At 41.4% G+C, this 22,045-nt stretch overlaps 1 protein-coding gene and 1 long non-coding RNA gene across 16 annotated transcripts in view; one reads left to right on the forward strand and one right to left on the reverse strand.

The window, feature by feature from the left end:
* LOC101944515 (uncharacterized) overlaps positions 1 to 15,661 on the reverse strand; it is a 31,361-nt gene extending 15,700 nt beyond the window's left edge. The window contains exons 1-2 of one of the 4 annotated variants that reach the window (XR_006173043.2): positions 15,475 to 15,661; positions 11,323 to 11,449 (exon numbers count right to left, since the gene is read on the reverse strand). This is a non-coding gene — a long non-coding RNA (uncharacterized LOC101944515). Of the gene's footprint in view, positions 1 to 3,916; positions 5,975 to 11,322; positions 11,450 to 14,075; positions 14,457 to 15,474 lie in introns of those variants that run through there. The other 3 variants (XR_010589852.1, XR_006173045.2, XR_010589853.1) reach the window with 3 other exon arrangements.
* Positions 1 to 22,045, forward strand: part of TAFA5 (TAFA chemokine like family member 5) — a 582,613-nt gene that overhangs the window by 159,021 nt on the left and 401,547 nt on the right. For 5 of the 12 annotated variants that reach the window (XR_010589848.1, XR_010589841.1, XR_010589846.1 and 2 more), the window contains exon 1: positions 15,307 to 15,829. The exons of the other annotated variants lie outside the window; for them this stretch is intronic. The gene's annotated coding sequence lies outside the window, so the exon portion shown is untranslated. Of the gene's footprint in view, positions 1 to 15,306; positions 15,830 to 22,045 lie in introns of those variants that run through there. 12 annotated transcript variants of the gene reach the window in all.

A 22,045-nucleotide genomic window follows, 5' to 3' on the forward strand; every position in this document is an offset into this window, starting at 1 on the left:
GGTGAGAATGAGAGAAAGAAAGAGAGAGAGAGAGAAACAACTTTTTTGCATGATGTCTACGGGAAAAAATAGAAAACAATCTAAAAGGTGGTTGATATTTAAAATCTTGGCAATTACATTTTAATATTTAAAATATCCTCTTTCTTCAGCTGGAACAGAAAATTGATACTGGTTAGATGATTTTTGGCATTTCCTCTTCTCTAAATGCTAGGAGTAAATTGCCATTACTGATAACAGTTTAATTGCTGTTTTCTCTTTTTTAAAGAATTCCCTGGTGTTCCATTAATATTTTGTGAAATGATATTTTCCTCTCGTTTCCTCATGGTAACAAACCAAAGTTGTTCATGGATCTCACTTTTCTTGGCACTACAGATTAGTTTTTACTTAGTACAGGTTGAGTATTACTAAAAGGCAATAACTAGACAGATAATTTGTACTGTCTGTTGTTCTTTTGAGACAGTATGTGAATAGTTAGTCCCTTTCCAAAAAGAAAGCGAGAGCCTTCTCCTAGTTTCATTTGTACTAGGTATACATGTGAGTGTGTATTTTATTAAAATAAAGTGATCACAAAAACCATCCTTAAAATCAGAAAGAGTTTATACACACTATCCCCAGCCTCTTGCAACACACACACACACACACACACACACACACACACACACACAAACACACACAGATTATATAAGGAAAGACTATGCAAATCTTACTTCTAAATGTTCAGCTTTGTAGGTTGTTAGATCCCTAATATTATCTGAACATAATTTATTTTGTTTCATTTCCTTTTGCACTTTCAGAAGTGATTTCAATTGAATCATTTATAGATCTTCCATTCAGATTGTAACAGCTATTTTTAAATGGATAAATCTCAATGGCCTGAGGTGTTTCCAAGATGCTTTTGAGATGGGTAAGGAATACATTGAGCCTTGACACATCCTCAAAGCACTGTGGTGTAGATTTAAAATATACAGTTTAAAAATCTCTCGATAACCCCATTATCTATGGATCATTCAGACAATAGGCTATAACTTGGAGCTCTAAAGGTATCTTAATCAACAAATTATTTAGGTTGAAGCTCACATGAAATATTTACATAAAAATATGGTGTACTTGCAAAAATAAAATTAATAATCTAATCCACATGCTGCAACGGATGCATGAAAACTATGATGTATTATTTGCATACTTTAATATTTATTTAAATTGTCTTTTGTATAAAACCATTCAAAGTATAATATTACTGTTATTGGGAAATATGAAAATCATTTTGCAATGGCTCACAAAACAGCAATGCTAACAGACTCTGTGTGGCATTCTGTGTCTGTTCCTGCATGGGTATGCAAGTGAGGTGAAGAGGACTCAAGAAGCTTCCTCTCCCTTGCTCGGAGACCAGCCACAATCTCTGCTGTTGAGTACAAATATCCAGAGAGTCTAGGTTGGATAGTATGATACTAGACTTCCAAAAAGAGTGGAATAAAAGTGGGGCCATGATTCTACCCTATTTAGAGTTGAGCAATCTCAGCATGTTGCACCATGTTAAGGGGTGTCTTAGCCTTTATTTTGGGATATGCTTCAACACCGATAAAGTGACTGACCGAACCAGAATGCCTTGTGGAACTTTCACTGGTGTTGATTCCTTCCGTGCGCTGCTCATCAATGCAGGCTGTGGCTTAATACACACAATATTGCTCTACCTGTGGTGGGCATTACCATTTCAGTAACTGGCTTTTGTTGTTGTTTGTTAGATGCTTCATTTCTTGTTCTAATTAAAGTTTGCTGTTTTAAAATAGTGTATGCATGCATAAAAAATGCTCCTGGTAGAACTGTAAAATCCAAAACTAAATGTATGAGGACGATGGATCTTCATTAACTCTAGTGATTTATCTCTCACTATGCTGGTACTGTGATACATACAAAAACAAACCGTATGGGGGGGAAAGGGTGATTGCGAAGGGGGAGGGAGAGAGAGAGAGAGTGTGTGTGTGTGTGTAGTGATGCTAACCTTCAAATTCTGACATTACCCCCACTACAAATATACGTGTATGGGCCTTCATTTAATTAATTCCTCATAGCACAGAGTCCCGAATTGACCCCCAGATTATTTTATAGTAATCTATTTTCTCCTGCTTAACAAAAGAAGTCTCATACTACTTGGTAATATTTAGCCAGTGAGACTGGATTAGTGCTTTACTTTTTTTAATATCCCAAAGATAGATTACATTTTACAAGCCATTCATGTATAATATAATGTTTTATATTACAGAATTACAAATAAATTTGCATTTTAAAATGAGATACTTGAAAACCACTCCCTCCTTTTCTTACTTAAGATTGTGAAATAGAATGAAGTCCTGAACCTAGGCCCAACAGTAACTTAACATTTTAAAACTTCTGGGGCCCGTTTACTGCTGTATTACTCCAGTTTTATGCAGGTGTAGCACTTCTGAAACTCGTGAAATTGCATAGGCATAAACCTGGAGTAACACAGTGGTAAATCAGGTCTTTTTTCTTTGTTAAATTTCAATTATTGTTAATTTTTGGGTCTACTTTTAGCTTGTAGCGAGGCGGTGGGATACCCCACAGCCCCGCTGAGGGTCAAACCTCCCCTAACACCAACGTGGGCGGAGCCACCAGGTCCGGCGCCCGCCCCTCAGAGGTCACGGCGCTGAGAATCCAAAAATTTTAAACTGTTTTTTGGTGGCGGAAGAGTGCGGGGGAGCATTGTTTGGGTCTATTTTTTGACTGTTCCTAAGGGATTTGTATAAGAGATTTCCTCACCCAGCATTAATACCATCCAGCATGCTTCACATTTTACTAGGACAGCCACTCCCACATCTGCAGCTGTGCACAGCACACCTCAATTGCAGTAGGACTGTGGCAGCGCATCTGGGGTTCCTGGTAGGTATGCCATATTTGTGCAACAGCCCCCTTTCCCACACAGCAGAGTATGAAGAGCTGGGGGAAGGAGTCAAAAGAATCTATAGGAGCGGGATGGCTGTCCCTCATCATCAACCCTTGCGGTGTGCAGAGGAGTCAGTGGTTTGAACATAGCCACGAGGTTTTAGTCACAGACCCTCCAGTTTATTCATCACAGTTTTACCATCCTGTGGCATGCTGGGGCATATAAGGAGCATCCTTATGTGGAACCGTGCTTTTCCTGCTTTCTCCACTTTACTTTCCCTATCTACCCTCAGACCTTTCCTATGCTGCGCTGCTTTATTGTGTGTCTATCAGTAGGCACTGCTGGCACCTTAAAACTTTGCCATCTCTTACTTTTACTCATTGCTTATTCTGCATGGCATTCCCCAGGGACCTCTGTCTTCAGACACAAAGTACTCATTTTTTCTGGGATAAATGGCCAATATTTCTGTCCACTTGCTGTTGTTACCAAACTGTACTATCAGAGGATGCCAGCATTCAGGCCAGGTGCATCAACAAGAAATGATGTTGATAAATATGTATGCCCCAAATTTAGATTTCTTAATTTCTTCTGTTAGTAACACAGGTTATAACTTAGTTTCAAATACCATTTTAATCAATAATACTTTTGGTGTGATGGAATTCTCATCACATGTTGGACTAATACAAATTAAACCATTATATTTTAATTCTGGAGACGCCTTAAGAAGATTTATCTTAACTTATGCAGACAAGTCAGTTGAAATGGTGGAAACCATTTTTTTTTCTTTGACTAATGAGACCTAGCATTGGATTTATTTTTCACACTTCTGATTGCTTAGTTGTTGACACTTTTATTATTTTGAGCACCCCAAAGGAGTGCTGTGTACCAGTAAAGATATGGGTTGAGATTTTTCAAAGCTAGCTAGATTTACCCACTCAACTTCCTTTAATTTCAAATGGGATTTGTGTGGCTAACTCCCCTTAGTCAGCCCTGAAAATCTCAACCATGGCCTCTTACCTGAACAGCTGATTGGTAATGATTTTCTACCCTGAATACAATCTCAAACTAGGCCCGGATCTTGCAACTGGAGCCACCTGGGCAATGTCTTGCAGCCTCACAGCCCTGCTTTGGCTTCACTAGGCTCCTCCCGGATGTAAGAGATCACCCATCCTATGACACAAGTGAGGGTCACAAACAAACCAAAAAAATAGGGCAGGGGGAGGGGAGAGGAAGTACAAAAGGCCACTGTAATATCAAAAATTACTCAGTAAGGGATGCACCCATTTGGATGGTTCTGTCAAATTAATATTTTTTTATTTCTTCAAATGTACATAGGTATCTACAGGGAGCCATTCTATGGTTTTGGTACCTAGCCCATAAATTAAAAGCCTGAGTGGAAAATGATTTTTTTGGCATGCCCTAAAAGTTAACAAATCTGCCATCTGGTGTACAAGGCACAGGGGAATGAGTTCCAGAGTCAAGGAGCAGCTTGCTACCTATAGACTCACTGGTTACAGGGTTCATCTTTCTGGGATATGACACCAGTGCTTTTGGATCAGAACCAGCTGCCAAGTATTGTCTAAAATGTAAGGTGTTTGTGCTGTTGATGTATAAAGCCCTAAAGGGGCTAGGTGGCTTCCCTTAAATATTGCATCTCTTCCTATGTCATAGTGCCACCTTAAAATCAGAGGGTGGCCTAAGCTGGAGCCCCACTTATAAGAGATGGGACAGTTGGTGGGTATGGTCTGTGCGGGCCCATTAGCTGTGCAGTTCACTCCCCATCCCCTCGCAGTCTGAAGTATTCCTAGTTCACCAACCTTCACTGCTTTCTGCGAGGCCCATTTGTTTCCCCTAGTTGGGAGGGATGTGGAGGACTCCTGTGGGAGACTGTAAATATCTAAGTATGTCTTCAGCTGCTAAGTTATTAGATATGTCTATTAGGCATAAGGCCTAGTAATATGTTTTTATAACTGTGTTTTTAAGTGGGTTGCAGAGTACCTAATGGAAAGGGTAGGTGATTTTTTTATAGAATAAGCATAAAAATATGACATAATAATAATAAAAACAAATAGGCAACGTGACGGAGGTGAGGAATTAAGGATTTGAATAACTGTAAGGGAGGTGGCTGGGTGGAAGGTGTGCTATGGTTACAGCATAGAAGAGGAAGGCATATGGTAGTGTAGTTCTACTGCAACATCATTGTAAGTTTGCCTGGCATCTTGGTCATGTCCCCTTGCTCATTGCTTTGTAATTTAATACATGGCTCAAGGGCTCATTCTGGGCTATAGACCCTTTTACCTAATCTTAGCCAGCTCAAATACATCCTAAATCAATAGTGGACAAAAATTATTACCAACTGATGGCTGTTATATGTGAAAAAGTCAAATGAGATCCTAGTGGGCAACAGTCCACCTGACAAAAAACTACTGGCACAGTTCTTTCTCTATAAATAAAGAAAAGGAATGAGATTTAACCCAGAATAGAAAGTCAGTTAAATATTGTAGGGACAAGAGAAGAGCAGCAAAACAGCACAATGAGTTTATGCTATCCAAAAGGAGTAAGAAGAATAAGAAGAGATTTTACAAATGTCTCAGAAAGAATTAACACTAGAAAAAAGTTGGCCCATTAATAAAGGAGAAGTTGATTATATTGACTATTCTAGAATATGAGATACAAAATCCCTTTTAAGAATCTGTACTTTGCAAGAACAAATAAATACAAGTGGTCTGGACTGTCAGGAAATAACAGAACTTATTAATGTAGCACCCACTTAAATAAATGAAGTGAAGGGAGAAAGGGAGCAATGTTTAGGAAGCCACAGAGAAAGAAAATTGTTAAAAAGACATAGAATGGTGAAACAGATGTGAACTTGTAATCTGACATGGTAGATGCATGTATATCATGTCATAGATCAGGGAAATCTGTCAGAGCTTCTTTAAGGTATTTTTTCAGTGAAACTACCTGGATATTCTTCTTCATCTTAGCATACACGCAATGTGCCTCAGGTGGCACGTGTCTAGGATTCATCACCGAATTTGGTCTGCTGGTTGGATCATTAGCTTCCCCGACTTGGGCCAGGTACTGACGGGAAATGCTGATCCATTCCCCTCATCTCCGCTTCCCTCCCCCCCCCCCCTCCCCCGGCCCCGGTATTCACTAGCTGGAGATCTGGCCCAATATTTAGATCACCCTATACTGTTCTGAGTATCTCAGTAGCAGACGGATGTTTAAAAATTGTAAGGGAATCTGAGGACAGAAACAAAAATCACTTAAGGGGGAGAGGAATTAATTTATGCAGGGTAATTAGAAGAATTTTCACACACACACACTCTCTCTCTCTCTCCATTTTTTATACTATGATATCCAAATTGGCCAGATTACAATCAAAGGTGGGAAAAGATAATCTAATGCTCATACAGAAGTATGTGATGGGTGTAACCATGATGAAAGGATAAATAGGAGTAACAGGATGAAGCTGAGCAAAGTAAACTGTTAAACTGAATGTCAAGGACATCCCAACTCAGAGATGATGTATAACTGTTGATGGGGAGCGGGGAATGGGGACAGTTTAACAGGTTTGATGGTATGCAGCAGGGTTAAGGGCAGGGCATATAAACCCTAGCAGAAATCTGGGGAGGGGTGGCCCCTCCACATGCCACCTCTGTCCCAACTGGTAGACCTGACATCAGTTACTTGGGAGATTATTCCATCCTAACCAATCCATCAACTGAGTAACACAGAAGTAAACTAAATAAAGTTCAGGTGGGAACAATCAGAGACAGGCAAAAGGTTTGGCCTAGATAGCCTAAGAAAAGATCTTTTATGAGCTCTAATTGGTATGGTTCCAAGAAAGCAGTGGATTCCAGACATGTAAGTGCATATGGGGTAAAGCCATCCCTGCCATAACTGCATTATACCAGGCACGAATTTGGACTATATTGAACAAAAAGGAATTAAACCCCCAAATCTATTGTCCCACAAAAGACATTCAACACAACTGAAATTAAGGGTTTGATTACAGGTATGAGTAGGGGGATCTTAAAATGGCCCTGCAGTAATTTCAAAGAACTGAAACACTTTTTAAAATTACAAAATACCACAGTTCTTCTTTAAGTAGTGACCCTGCTGGGTGTTCCCCGTGCGTGCACAAGCAATCCATGTACCTGAGACCAGAAGATTCTTCAACAGCAACGTCTGTTGGTCCACATTTGCAATGTGCATCTCAATGCGCTGCGGACCAACTACACTTCCAGTTCCTTTCAACCACTCTGGTCCAAGATGGATCTCCTCAGTGTTCACAGCTTTGCTAGCATTGATTTCCTGCTATGAAAATTGATTCCCCCCCCTTTAAACCTAGACACAAACTAATTAGTTAGTTAATAGTGTTTTGGGGGCTAAAGAGCCCCCCCCCTTCCCCTCTTCCCTGTCCTGGCATTTAGTATGCCTAAGATCCTAGACTTCAATTCCTGTGTGTCCTACCCCATGGTCTTTCTGATTAGCCATCTACTACTTCTGCTTGTATTGTCTCAGGGAGTCTCACTTTCCTTCTAAGTGAGAGATCTGTTGTGCCTACCCTTCTCAAATGCAGCAATCCTGTGAGTTCTGGCTCTGAAGACACCTCATGGAACTCTCCACAAGGCCCAAACCACTCCTGAACCCTTTGACCCCCTGTACACCAGTTGAAGTCACCAGTCAGGTGACTGGTATGCAGCTCTTGATTTGAAAGATTCCTACTTCCACAGACATTCACCCAGTGCACAAGAAATTCCTGAGCTTCATGGTGGGCCTAAATCATTACCACGATAGAGTTCTCCCTTTCGATCTCTCAAGGGCCACAAGTGTTTTCACAAAGGTGCTCTCCATAGTAGCAACGTAGTTCTGTTGCCATGGCAGCCCATTTCCTCACCTTGACGACTGCCTGCTTACATGGAGGTCATCTTGGGAAGTCCAATAGAGAATTCTCACCCTCCTCAGCCTCCTGTAATTTTTAGGATTCCAGGTAAACCTAGAAAAATCCACTTTAATCCACCCCCCGCCCCAAATTATAGATTTTATTGGAGCAACTCTGGATTCTCCTTCAGCCAGAGCTTTCTTACCTCAGGGCAGATTCCTCACGGATCTCAACACCCAACTTTGCCTGAGCACTCAGACAACAGCTTAGTCATGCCTGGACATCTTTAGTGTCTTCAGGAATCGGTTAAAGACAGTCTATATCCCAAATTGAGATTCTCTAGGCAAAGGAGTTTCAATTCCCTAGACCATCCTGACAGCTCTCACCTGGTGGGAAAACCCATGTGTTATAGGAGTTCCCTTTGTTTTGCCTCAACTACAGTAATTACAGATACCTACCCTGGGGGATGGGACAGGGACACCTGGACAACCACGTGGCTCAGGGCTCTTGGACCCATCAAGAATCCAGACTACGTATCAACCTCCTTCAAATTTGAAGAGAATACAAAGTTTGCAATAAGATTATTCCTTTCATACACAATCTACATGTTCTGGTCATGTTGGACAACATGACAACATAAACAAGTAGAGGGGTATGAGGTCCACCCCTCTTAGCATAGAAGTGGTCATACTCTAGAATTGGTGCATCTGATTAGGCTTTAACCTGCTTTAACCTTCCAGGGATAACAAACACCTCATCGGACAATCTCAGCAGACACTTCCACAGAGACCACGACTGGGAACTCCACAACTCAGTGATACTGAGCATCTTCTGACAGTGGAACTTCTTGGCATCACAAATAAACAAGTATCTAGCTTTCTGCTCATATGCAGCTCAAGAGGACACATTCTTGGTGCAGTGGTTGGAACCACTAATGTTTGCATTCCCACCCAAGATGAAGCAAGATAAAATGACACTAATTCTAGTGGTGCCTTGGTGGCCAAGTTCATTTTAGTTCACCTCCATCCTCCAGTTGACCCCTCCCTGCCCCCTAAGCCACACATTTACGACTGCTGCCAAATCTTCTGACCCAGGATAAGAGAGTGACCATCCATCAATCCAGTGCTTTTCCATCTCACAGCTTGGTATTTGGATGGATGACTAATGTAGAGAAGTCATGCTCAGGAGATCCAATCCATCCACAATAACAGCAGGAAATTCTTTGTAAGTAAATATTATACAGCCAAATGGAAGTGGTTCTCTATCTGATGCTAGCACCATCATGAGCCTCCAGGGGAGGCAGACTTCCCTATTATCCTGGAGCGTCTGTTAGCATTAAAGACATCTGGTTTATCTATCAGCACACTGTGTGTATATTTGGCAGCGATTAATGCCTTTCATCCTCCAATAGAAAATTGCTCATTCACCCATCCTATGCCTATGAGGTTTTTGAAAGACCTTCTCAGAACCTTTCTTCCAGTATCAACTGCTTCACTGAATTGGGACCTTAATCTGGTACTGTCAGAGCTTATGAATCCACCATTTGAGCTGTTAGCTTCATGCTCTCTTCTACATCTTTCCATAACGGTAGATTTCCTGATAGCAATTACCTCCACTAGACAGCTTGGGTCACTTATGGCATCCCCTCCATACATTATGTTCCATAAATATAAGATGCCTTTGAGTTTGCAGCCCACATTCACTTTAGGATATTTCTGATTTCACTTTGAATTAACCCACGCATCTTCCCATTTTCCATCTTAAACTTCACACTACTAGAGAAGACAAGAAGCTTCATTCTTTGGATGCCAGTAGAACACTGTTGTTTTACCTGCAGAGGACAAAGGCCTCCTTTAGGAAAACCCCCAAGCATTTTCATCACTGAGCAGAAGAAAGGGGAGGCAATCTCCTCACAAAAACTGTTGTAAGGGATTTTGAGCTGCATCCTGTTTTGATGTGAACAAAGAGGAACTTCCCCTCTTCATGGAGTTAGGGCCCATTCTACCAAAGCTCAAGCTACCTCTTTCACTTCTCTTAAGGGTGTACCACCTACACATCTGTAAAGAATCTACATGGGGCTCCTTTCATACATGTACTAACTAGGCATTACACCCTGGTATAGCTGGTAAATGGGAAAGGTTCAGAGAAGAGCCATGATAATGATTAAAGGATTAGAAAACATGCCTTGGTGTTTGAGCTCCTTGAGTATATCTAATTAAAAAAGAGAAGGTTAAGGACTGACTTGATCACAGTCTATAAGTACCTGCAGGGGGGAAAAATATTTGCTCTTCAAAACTATAACAAGATCCAATGGCTGGAAGCTGAAGACAAATAGAGTCTGGAACTAAAGTACACATTTTAAACAGTAATTAATCTCTGGAACAATTTACCAAGCGTTGTGGTAGATTCTCCATCACTGGCAATTTCAAAATTAAGACTGGGTATTTTTCTAAAAGACATACTGTAGTTCAAATAGAAATTAGTTCAGGAAAATCCTAGGGCCTGTGTTTTTGGAGGCGGTCAGACTAGAAAATCACAGTGGTCCCTTCTAGCCTCATAGTTAAGGCTGCGCGTCTGTCATGGAATCCGTGACCTCCGTGACTTCTGCAGTGGCGGTATGGCTGTCTCTGGGCCTGTCCGAGCAGCTCAGGCATCCCCTGGGCCAGTTGCACTGGCCACTGCTGGGGCATTCTCTGGCCCCCACTCCCCCAGTAGCAGGAGATGGTGGGGGGCTTAGGGTGGGGGGCTGGGGCATGGGAGGGGATGAGACCTCTGGGCAGCACTTATCTTAGGTGGGCTCCCCGGAAGTGGCAACATGTCTCGCCCTCCCTCAGCTCCTAGATCCATGTGCTGCCTCTGCCCACAGGCACCTCCCCCACAGCTCCCATTGTCCACTGTTCCCAGCCAATGGGAGCTGCAGAGCTGGCAGTGCATAGAGCTTGGAGCTTAGGGAGGGACATGTCACCACTTCCGAGAAGCTGGGTAGGGAGGCTGCCAGCCCCGCCAACCCCTCCTCCCCCAGCACTTGCAGCAGCCCCCGGGTCACCTCCCCAGCACTTGCGGCACACCCACAAGCACCCAAGATTTAGTCAGGGTATAGTACAGGTCATGGACAGGTCATAGGCCGTGAATTTTTGTTTACTGCCCATGACCTGTCCATGACTTTTACTAAAAATACCCGTCACTAAAACGTAGCCTTACTTATAGTCTATGAACCTACAGAATTAAACAGAAAAATATATATTTGCTACTGAGTTTCTTACAGCGGTTTTATAATACTATAGTGAAATGATCACTACCAAATTGTATGGGATGTAAGAGAAAAACAATGAGCTGATCTGGACACAATTTTTACAAGGCCTTTGTGTTTCTTAAAAAAAGGGAAAAGAAAAATTTGGAAATTTTATATGGTTCTCCTATTATCTTCCATGCAGTGGGATAAGCACACACATCAAATACTCATTGGGATTGCTCCCTGACAATAACCGGGGGAAACATTTCCACCCCCACCAGCTCTGTGGTTAGAGAGTACCTTCTGCTTGGGATCTCTCACTTCTACAAAAGTGCAGTTGAGATGTTTCTGTAACACTATCTCCTTCACTCATCTTTGTAGGGGAGGGGATTGGGATTCATCGTCATCTCCCCATCAATTCTGTAGTCTAATTGGAAAAGAAAATACAGGCTGAGGTTAGTGTCCCTGGTAGCAGCCACAGCTTGGGCATATCCCCAGAACACATTGCTCCATTGCATCTGTGCTACTGGGGGATACCTGGGGCAGAGCTACAACAGAGGCTTTGGACATCTGCACAGATAGCTCTGCATATCCCTCAGGATCTGTGGGGCTTGGAAGTCGGTCTTATGGCCTGTTCCATTGGGGTGACACACCAAATCTTGCCCCCCACCTTCTCCCTGCCCTTGATAGAACGCCATAGAGAAATTTCTAAAAGGGGATTTATTTATATACGGCTACACTGGGCATTTGCAATATTGTTATTGGATTTAGCTATACCATTATCTTTAAAATTTTATATACCTCTATGCAGCTGACATGTTGAAAGGTCATTTTTGAGTAGGACTCATTCTGCTTGAAAGGTCCAAGATATTTAGAAAATATATAAACTTGCTGAACCATATTTAGTACAGCATGCCAGATACCACTTTCCTCCCAAATGGGATTTCCTACGGAAACTCTTGTTGCTATGAGACTGAATAGCTTTCTACAATGTGAGCTCTGTACCAAATTTTGCTCTCACAGTGTTGTACACTGAGTTTGAATTCTGATCTCTTAATGGTGTAAGGATATACTCCAGAGTTCACTGAAGTACATGGGAGTCTCTTTACAACCTTCAATAGGCTCTGGATTAGACCCTAAATGAGGAGTAGCCCCTAAATAGTCACACTGGTTTAAACCAGTGTAAATGCAAGATGAATTAGGCTCATTGATTTCAGTGGGTTGACACAGGTGCAACTAAGAGGAGATTTTGACCCTCTTGGAGTATGTCCTTGCATAAACTTGCCAATAAGTAAAGAAATGTATTGCACAAGATTTTTCAAAACTTTTATCTCCAAATCCATTATTTTCAAATACGTGGACCATATTGCTCATTCTGGATCTCATACATTCCAAGTTTGATGCATTTTAAAAACCATTTCTGAGCTATTTTTATCCAATGACTAAAAATCACAAGTTATTTCAATTTTATTCATACTGTTACAACTCAAATTCATGGATTTTCTTCATACATTAAAAAAAACCCCACAAACTGTGGACTGAAAGCAGATGTGGTTTGGTCTGTAGGTACAGTTCTGTAGGTACAGTTCTGAATGAAAGGTTTTACAAATGGAACATCTCAAATTTAACTATAATGTTGCTTCTGTAAAACTACAATCTTCAAATATCTTAAATGAGGGCAGCAAATGGGTTTATAGGGATATAGCAGTTTTATGAAGTAAAAAAATGAAAAGATAGATATTTTTACTGTTTCTCCACTCTTTGTCACTGAAGAACCAAAAAGCTTAGAGAACAGACTGTATCCCAAGCAGGATCAACAACAAGAGACAGCTGCCCACCAACATTTTATCTCTAATTTAAAATGGAGTAAATCTTTTTTTCCACTGGCTTGTAAATATATGGAAGCACCTATTACAAGCTATATTTTAAGCATTTAACAAAAAAGATATCAAAACACCACTGACTAATTTTTAGGATTATTTTCTTAGTTTAATTCTACCTTAAAAATCATTGGATGAGCTTTATTCTCAATCCACCCTAAATCCCTGTGAAAATATTAACCACTGACATATTACAATAAAACTGTACAAAAGTAGAGACAAATAGTCTAACTAAAATAATAACTGTTGCTTATTGAACTGGCATGACATTCTAGTGGTAATTAAAGGGTCAGTTTAATCCATGGAGTTATACCAGAGATGAGGACTCACATTGCTCATATGCTTGCCGGGTTTGGGTTGTTTTATACAATCGGCTTCCTATTAGTGCTGCCTTTAGCCGGCGCGCTCACAGTACATTACAGGTTTCAAATAATGAGATTGAATCACAGGTTCTCTAAGGGGCAAAGGGTGACTAGTGAAAGGGCAATGCGGCCTCTTTCCTCTAGCTCCCCAGCACCAACAGTGTGGGTGTAGAATCAGCACCTGAAATAATCGGTCCCCTCCTTACCCTCGCCCCCAGAAAAAAGAGTTGAGGACTGGCTTGTCCCCTGCTTCTCAGTAGTGGGTTGGAGGGTTATCTCCACGGGCAAGGAAGCGGCGTGGGGAGGAGGAAAAGGGAAGGACAAGTGTGATCATCACAGATCCAACCCTTCTCCTCCATGTTTACTCCTCTGATCCCCTCCCTCGTTTCTGCTCCCTTCTCCCATTCTTGCTTAGTCGCCCCGCTTCTGCACCCACTTTCCCTCCTGGCACCCTGGTGTTTGCTCCTTTGGCCTTTTCCTCTCCCACATTTTCGCTCCGCTCCCCACCCCCCCCCCCCGCTTTGGTTCCTTTGCCCACAGGGTTGCTCCTTGCCCGCCCCCTCCTCTCGACCCCTCCCTGCCCCTCCCTGCTTGACCTTGCCCCTCTTCTGCCCAGCGGGGAGCAGATCCGGACGGCGAGCGCCGGCTGAGCGCTGCGCAGGCTCAGCTCTCGGGCATGCTCACTACCACCCGGGGAGCGAAATCGGGGAAAGTTGCGAGGGGAAGCCGGCAGGGTTTAAATGCGACGGAGCGGGGCTGGGATTGGGCGCGTTGAGGCGCTACCGCCGCCGATCTCCCCCGGCCGAAGTACCTCCAGGGAGCTTGCATGCAGGCAGGCTCCCGGTTCACAGCCCCAGCGCAGGCAGGCAGCTTGCATCTCTACAGGCACCCAGCCTACAGCAGCCCAAATACACCCAGAAAGGGGGATCTTCAGCGTGCGGCCGTCCAGCCACACAACTACACCTTGGGAGGTTGCACCTTCCGGGCACCCAGCCCTCCGCTCCCCGCGCACCCGGAGAGACACCGAGATCCGCTGCGTGAGCCCAGCCAGACTGAGCCGACAAGCCCCGATACTCCCTGGGAGCTTGCCTCCACCAAGACGCCCAGCCTAGAGGTCTAACGCGACCCCGAAAGGAAGCGCTCCAGCGAGCGAGCCCCAGGCTGCGCTTACAGCCCAACTCCACCCGAGACTGAGTGGAAGATGTGCAGCGTGCAGTCAATCCAGACACCCAGCCCACAGCTCCAACCTCTCTGAGCGCCGATCGGGCAGAACCTCACAAATCAGCTCCTCTCTGCCGCCAGCCAGCCAGCAGCTCCCCAACCCTCCTCCCGCTTTTCCTCCAAACCCGACGGCCCGGGAGCTGCTCCTCGCCAACGACCCGCTGCGATCATTCAGCACCCGCTCGTTCCCCCTCGGCGGCGGCAGCAGCAGCACCCCAAGCTTGGGAATTGTATTGTTGGAGTGTGTGTGTGCGTGTGAGCGCGCGAGGGAGATTGCTACGGAGGCATCAACCTGTAGGCTGAGATTTCTTTTGCGGCAGCTACCTGTTTGGAAAGCGCTTTGCGGGTGCAGCAGGAAAAGCGCACAGAGACTTATGCAACCCCTCCTCAATCTGGAGGCGGGCAAGTGAACTAGGTCTCCGGCCCCGGCACAGCGCAGCCTTTCCGGGGGAGGGCTCCCTATCCCGGCTGCTGGCTGGATCCGGACGAAGACGGAATCAGGCAGCGGGAGGTGAGAGCCCAAGTGAAGGCAAGCGGCGTTGCAAGGCAGCGCACGCCAGGAGCTGCACCGTGGCCCGCTGGTACCTACACGTCCCCGGGATAACAGGATACATTGATTTGCTCTGAATGGGAGAAGCTCTCCAAACCTGGTGGGTGGCTCAGATTGTGATCATCAGCTTAGAGAAGTTGCAGTAAAGAGAGATTTCCCCTCCCATTCCCACGCTCCCCCTTCTCCACAGATTGTGGTGGCAGCCGCCGGACAGGTAACCCAGCAAGCCGGGCGATGGTGCACTGGCTTCCCCGAAGCCCTAGACAGATAAGCCTGGCTCCCGCATTCCCAGCACTGCTGAGCCGGAGCAGTCACTGAACCACCACCAGCAGCAGCAGCAAAAGCACCCCCCACCGGAGCAGTGTGGGAGCTATTGCGCAATTCTGCCCAGATTTGCTTCCCTCACTCCCTCCCCAACCCTCAATGCTGCTCAACTCACGAGGAAACAGAAAGCTGATTCATGGATCCCAGACCCAGCTTCCTCTGTGCTGCTGTCCATAAGAAGATCATGGTGCTGCTGCTGCTTGAGACTTTGTTGTAAATCCCCTCCCCCCCTCCCCAAATCCTGAGCGCTCGCTCTCTCTCGGAAGTGTGGTTACTGCTTGGGGAGCAGCCGAGCCTGGCGCAAAAGGGGAAACGTTGATGCATCGCTGTGGAAATTCATTGTGTGACTTTCTGGGTATTTACTGAGTTTCAAACCGAGATGCAGCTCTTGAAAGCTTTATGGGCATTAGCAGGAGCAGCTATCTGCTGTTTTCTTATATTTGTCATCCACTCACAGTTCCTTAAAGAAGGTAATTATATCTGCATGTCTACGTACCCTGTTCTTTCAGCGCGAAGGTCTCTTACTAGGTGCCTTAATTTTTTTTATTGTTTCCAGTATGTTCTAGCTACAGCATTGGCTCTACTGTATCCCCCCCCCCCCCACTTTAAAACCGCTTGTTTTTATTTAGAAGGTAGCTAGATGTAGGTTTGCATTCCTGATTTTTATGTTTTTATATATACACAAACACACACATAATGTGTGCATTCTCTGAGCTTTAATGTCTCATGGCTTTAATGAGATATTTTAGCGCATGGACAAGATTTTCTGCTATTAGGAAGACCGAGGATCACTAGTCATCGTTTGAGTATTAATAAACCAAAAAAACCACCACAAGTAAATGTCTTATTTTTATATCAAATCAATAAGTGGCTTATTTTTTTTCTTTTTTAAATTCAATATATTTTCAATAGATGGCACTAAAGTTCTGTGGAAAGGGCAGGGCAGAGCAAATTCTGGGCATTCGGTTCCTTCCTTTTCCTCCTCGCTGCCCTAAAACTGGCAGAGAGGCCTTTTGCATGGTTCCAGGGTTCTTGTTTTTTCCATTGCTGTGTTCAGAAAATCACCATCACAAATCAGTGGAGAAAATGTTTTGTTTCCTTAAGGAAACAAAAAATGTAAGATGCATTCTGGTTAAGTGGATACAGGACGTTTCTCGGCGAAGGAAACCTTCGGTTCAGTTTCCCCCCCTCTTCACCCCCCCCCCCCTTCTCCTCCTCAAGGAAACTAACCCATTTTTTCTGCTGAAATAATGATTCCGTTGGTTATTCGTGATACAAACGCAATGTGAAGATGGGAGCTTAATGAGTTAGGGGTGCATACAATTTTTGTGTGTGGGGGAGGCAAGGGGAATGAGATCTGCTGCTGCTTTGTAAACCACGCAACGTTGTCAAAACGCTTGCAATTTACTTGATTGTGTTTTGGGATCCAAGCTGAGTTTTTTTTTAGTGCACGTTACTAAATATCTCAGTACTTGACTGAACAGTGACAACCATCGTAGGTTAGGGTGTTTGCTGTACCAAATGTGAAGCAAGTCCTGTGTGACTGGGACAAAGTTTCACTCAAGATTGGTCAGAGTGACAATGTTGCAGCCGCTGGAAGATCTTTACTGGTGTGTAATTTACATGAGTCAGTCCAGGAAGTACTGTACATTTGGTAAAGCATTTGTAAACTAAGAAAGCATCAGGGTTGATTTGGTTAGTTGTAGGAGAAGAGCTATTTATATAGCTACCTACACTAAGAAGTTAGCCAAAGATTTCTCTTTTAAGAGGTCTACAGATGCTTTAATTGTGTTATGTGTATAATGCCTCCCAGATATTCATTAATTTAATAGTCAAACAAATTAGCACAATAGCAGGTTCATATATTTTCTGCCTAATTAGGGAACTCTTTTAAAGACATTGTGGAAAAAAGAATATATTGCCATTCATTTCAAGCTAATTTTGTTAGTATTTGCCTTCATGTTTTGCAATTTTATGCTTTCACTACTATATTTTGACACCTTCATTACCGTAAATAATCCGATAGGAAGGAGGGCTTTATAACAGTTTAAAAGAAAGTATTCTTTAGCATTGTTGGCCAAAAAGATTAACTACCAATTGCATTTTCTTTTTCTTTTTTTAATGAAGGGATCAGTGACCACCCAACCAAGTATTTTAGCACATTTTGCATTATTTTCTCCACCAATATTTATGGTCCTTCTGCTGTGAAATGACTAGATGAAACTGATGTGCTTCTGAGCCTGTAGGGTAATTTATTAACTGTGTCTGTCTGTGTATTTCTGTGGACGAAAGTATTTTCATCCCATTTTTTTAATAGACACACACAGAGAGCTGTATAAAGAGTGTAAGTCTGGATTGTGTGTATCATATTAGCTCTCAGCCTGAATGCATTTATTTTGGTTAATCTTAATATTAGCATTTTGACTTTTTTTTAAATAACATTCACATTCAGCACTGTATGTGTTCTGCACTGCAGTTTGAGTGATAACATTGTACAGTTTAATAGGATTGGGTAAAACTCCATATAGTTTCTCCATGTCTTGCACAGCTCCCTCCCCCACCCCCCATCACTAATCGACTGATCTGTTTTTATGTGTAGATGTATTGAGCTGAATTTATTTATTTAGGGGAAGGAGAAACATTAGGTAGTGTTTTGGGTTTCTTTAAAAAAACACCTACATGTTGTGCTCATTTTGCCTAAAGGAATAAAAATTCCCTTTTCTTTTTTATTGGAAAATTAACTTTTTTTTAAACGGGTGGAAGGGAAAAAGAAACATTTTGTTAGCATGGAAAAAGTGAGGAAAACAAACAACTTCCCCATCAGAACATTCATCATCTCCCTACAGTACCAGTATGTTTGTTTACTGAACATACATCAATGGAATACATTTGACAGATTACTTCTGCCTGTCTTCAGAACATCCGAAACTTGCTTCTGATAGACTTCTTTTTTTAATTAAAAACAATTGCACTGAGATGTTACAGAATAGAATGTCTGAATCCAAATAATAATATTGAAACACTGATTTATTGGCAACTGGTGAATTTAAGTTTATTGCACATCAGAGTCCTGTGGACAGCTTGGGTCCATTGTTTGTGGCCCAGGTATATAGCCAAAATCCTCAGTTAAATGCTAAGGTACCTTCATTTGATCATTTCTTATGGGCTGTCAAATTAATCTCTCCTCAGAACAGCAACCAAGTGGGTTGCCAGTTTGTCTAGCCTGATCAAACTACTTGACAGCATATCTCTGAAACAGTCTGACAGTACAAATGACACATACTCCAATTCTCTATATTGTGTGTAAGAAGATACCTGAATTACAAAAAAGTTATATAAAATTAAGTAAAGGTCTACTTTTTCTTTTCTTATATGGTACATGTATGTTGTGTACAAGTTATATTTAGTTTTTATTGTCATTTCTAGAGACCATTGGTGATAGAACGTATCATAAAATTTACATATAACAGTCCCTTGAAAATGCTGCATAGGATCATACAAATAGAGGGCTGGAAAGAACCTCAAGAGGTCCTCTGGTCTAGCCTCCAGTGCTGAGGCAGGACCAAGTAAACCTAGATTGTCCCTGATGGGTATTTGTCCAAACTGTTCTTAAAACCTTCAGTAATGGGAATTCCACAACATCCCTTGGAAGCCTATTCCAGAACTTAAGTACATTTATAGTTAGAAAGTTTTTCCTAATATCTAACCTAAATCTCCTTTGCTGCAGATGAAGTCTGTTTCTTATTGTCTTACTGTCCATTGACATAGAGAACAATTGATCACTATTCCCTTTTATAACCGCCTGTAACATATTTGAAAACTGTTATCAGGTCGTCCCTCCGTCTTTTCTTCTCAAGATTAAACTTGCCCAGTTTTTACAGTCATCACATCTTTTTTCTGTATTTATCTTCCTGCTACTCACTTTGAATGAGTGATTTTACTGATTCATGGTAACCATATATTACATATTAGTACGAAATATGTTTATAATTTAAATTTGAAAACATAGCATATAGAATTCAGAACTTTACTTAAAATAAACGGATAGTATCCAGCTAAGATTATTTTTAAAAGCAAATAAACATTCAGTCACATTGATAGATGGTTGAAATATAGCACCCTCCTAGTGTAGAGTTTGCAAACTGTAAATTTTCTGTTGTTGTGCTTTGCTGAACACATGCCACTTAAAATATCCCATTTCAGTTTAAATTATTTTATATAGGTTATATAATTAAGGTAACTTAATAGTAGTTTACATTGTTGTACACTCAACATGATGTAAAAAAAACAATGAACATTTTGTTCTGAGATGAGTGGGAAAGAGCTCTTTAAATGGCCATTTTCATGAATATGTTTTTTTCAGGAAGTGAAGAATGGGTGACACAGGGTGCCATTTTTCCACACTTAGGCTTTTGTGTGGAAATACAGGTCATCCTGTGGCTAATCCGTTCCCCTATGTCCAATCTGTCTTTCAGTGTTTCAAAAAGATGAATAGAGCTGTGAACCAAGAAAAGGGTATTGTGATGTATAATCGCAGTCCCATGCCTGTCTGATCTTCGTACAAATCTGTTTAACGTATTCTAGTCAGTTTGAAGAGGAGTTAAAATTTAAAACATTGTACAATCAGTATAGAGGACTAAAAGTAGGGAATGATATTGACTGTGTCTAATTTTTAAATGGTTAATCTTCTCTTTATAATCACTTAAGATTTTTTTCAATGAAAAGCAAAGCTGCATAATGTCACAAGTTGAGGAATATTGTATGAATGAATTGGGAAGGATCTCTCTTCCTCCCCCCCCCCCCCCAAGAAGAAATAACCCTTTCATTTAGTAATTAATTTTAACTATTCACAATTATGATGCTAATTATGAGAAAAGGTAGAGAATACATTTTCAGATTGTGCCTTTGTATAATTTATAAAAAGTAGCCTAATTAGTGGGTAACTACAGTGATATGCACAAAGTAGTATGTGTTTGCACAGTAATTTCTTTATTTTGATGTTTTTGTTTAACCTAAGAATATCAGATCTAATTAAGACCTAGATTTATAAAATATTGTTTCCTTTTGGAAAATGTTTCCTATATTAAGGATTGTGAATGGTTTGACAGATTAGAATGGCATGACACTGTTTTGGGCGCTTAAACTGCGCAGAAGCAACAACGTCATCAAAGATACAGTGTCACTTACTTAAACCACAAAAAGCAACGGAATTCAGAGTCTGAAACACCATTCTTAACCTGTTGTGCTTAGATACTATAAGAATTCAGTCTGTATAGAATGAAGTGATTTTGCATATATGCTGCAGCACCTAAACAGAACAAAGTTAAGGAAGACATTTTAGTGGCCAATTCCTGTTTTTGTGGGTATAATACAGAATTGTAGTGTCAATGGGACATAATTGTTTCATTATATACTGTAAATGTACCCCATTTGTACATGTAGAAAATCTTCTCTTCAGCATTTCTTTTGTGATTATTACTACTTTGTTTTTTCTTATGAAGAGCTAACTATTATTGGTTAAATTGGTGTAGACATTTTTCTGTCAAATACAAACTGAATTTTAATAATCAATGCTGTTGTGTTTAAGGGACTGTTAGCACTTAAATTATGTTTCAATTGTCTGTGTTTATAACTGCCATAATAATTTGGTTTGGGCAGAAGTTTGACATATATGTCCTAATTTTATCCCTTTTCACAAACAGTGTTTAACATTTGAAGTTATAGGGCTATGCAAAAATGCTTTATTTATTTTATTTTGTGTTCTTATAACTTAATTTTTTTTTGCAAACTTCTCAAAAACGAAGACAATGCCTTGTTATTTTGAGAGTTTAAAACATTTTAACGGTTAAAAATATCTACACACTTCAGATTTTTCATAGCTTTTTTTTTTTTTTTTTTTTAATTGCAGCTCATATAAACCCATAATCTCATACAGTAGGTGAGATTGGTAAATATTGTAAAAAAGTTTTAGGGAAAAGATCTATGTATCAATTTCCAAAGCACTTTGGGAATATTAACCCCAAAAGTTTGTTGGAACGAGTTGAAATGTGTTTTATATGATAGATTGTAATTTCAGATGCCATTACAATGGAATAAGTAACACACATTTAAGATTATCTGTATACCTTATATAGCTGCTATAATGAGAAGCACTTATATAAATTAAAAATTACCCAATAGACTATATATACTATGAACAAGCCATTGTGGTCCATTGTGTCATCTATCTTGCCCTTCTCTGAGTTTTTTTTCCCTTTTAGTCTTCAAAAATTAACATATACATGTTTATAAACAATTGAAGAAAAGGAATATGAAAGGAATTTGGTATGCAGTGGAAACTCTCTTCAGTTTCCCCTTTTGTGCTTGGGAGATACCTGGGTCTCCAAACAGTAAGGTATCTTCTATACCAGACATGTTGCCTATGTTACATATGTACAATGAACCTGAGTTAAGGACATGTCTTAGCTATATATTTTCTTGCTTTTCTGGGTTTTGTCACATTTAACATGCTGAATTATAATTGCTTGTGGTCTCTTGTGTCATGCTTGTGTGTATACAAAGACTGCATTGCATGCAGAGAAGCACAGATGAACTGGAATGTCACCAGATTACAGTGGGACATGTAAAGTAAGAGTATTAAGCGTCTTAGCCAGGCAACAGACTTCATCGTTAGAACAAATTGAGCT

The sequence above is a fragment of the Chrysemys picta genome, chromosome 1 (assembly GCF_011386835.1).
Source record: "Chrysemys picta bellii isolate R12L10 chromosome 1, ASM1138683v2, whole genome shotgun sequence".
Taxonomy (NCBI): Eukaryota; Metazoa; Chordata; order Testudines; family Emydidae; genus Chrysemys; species Chrysemys picta.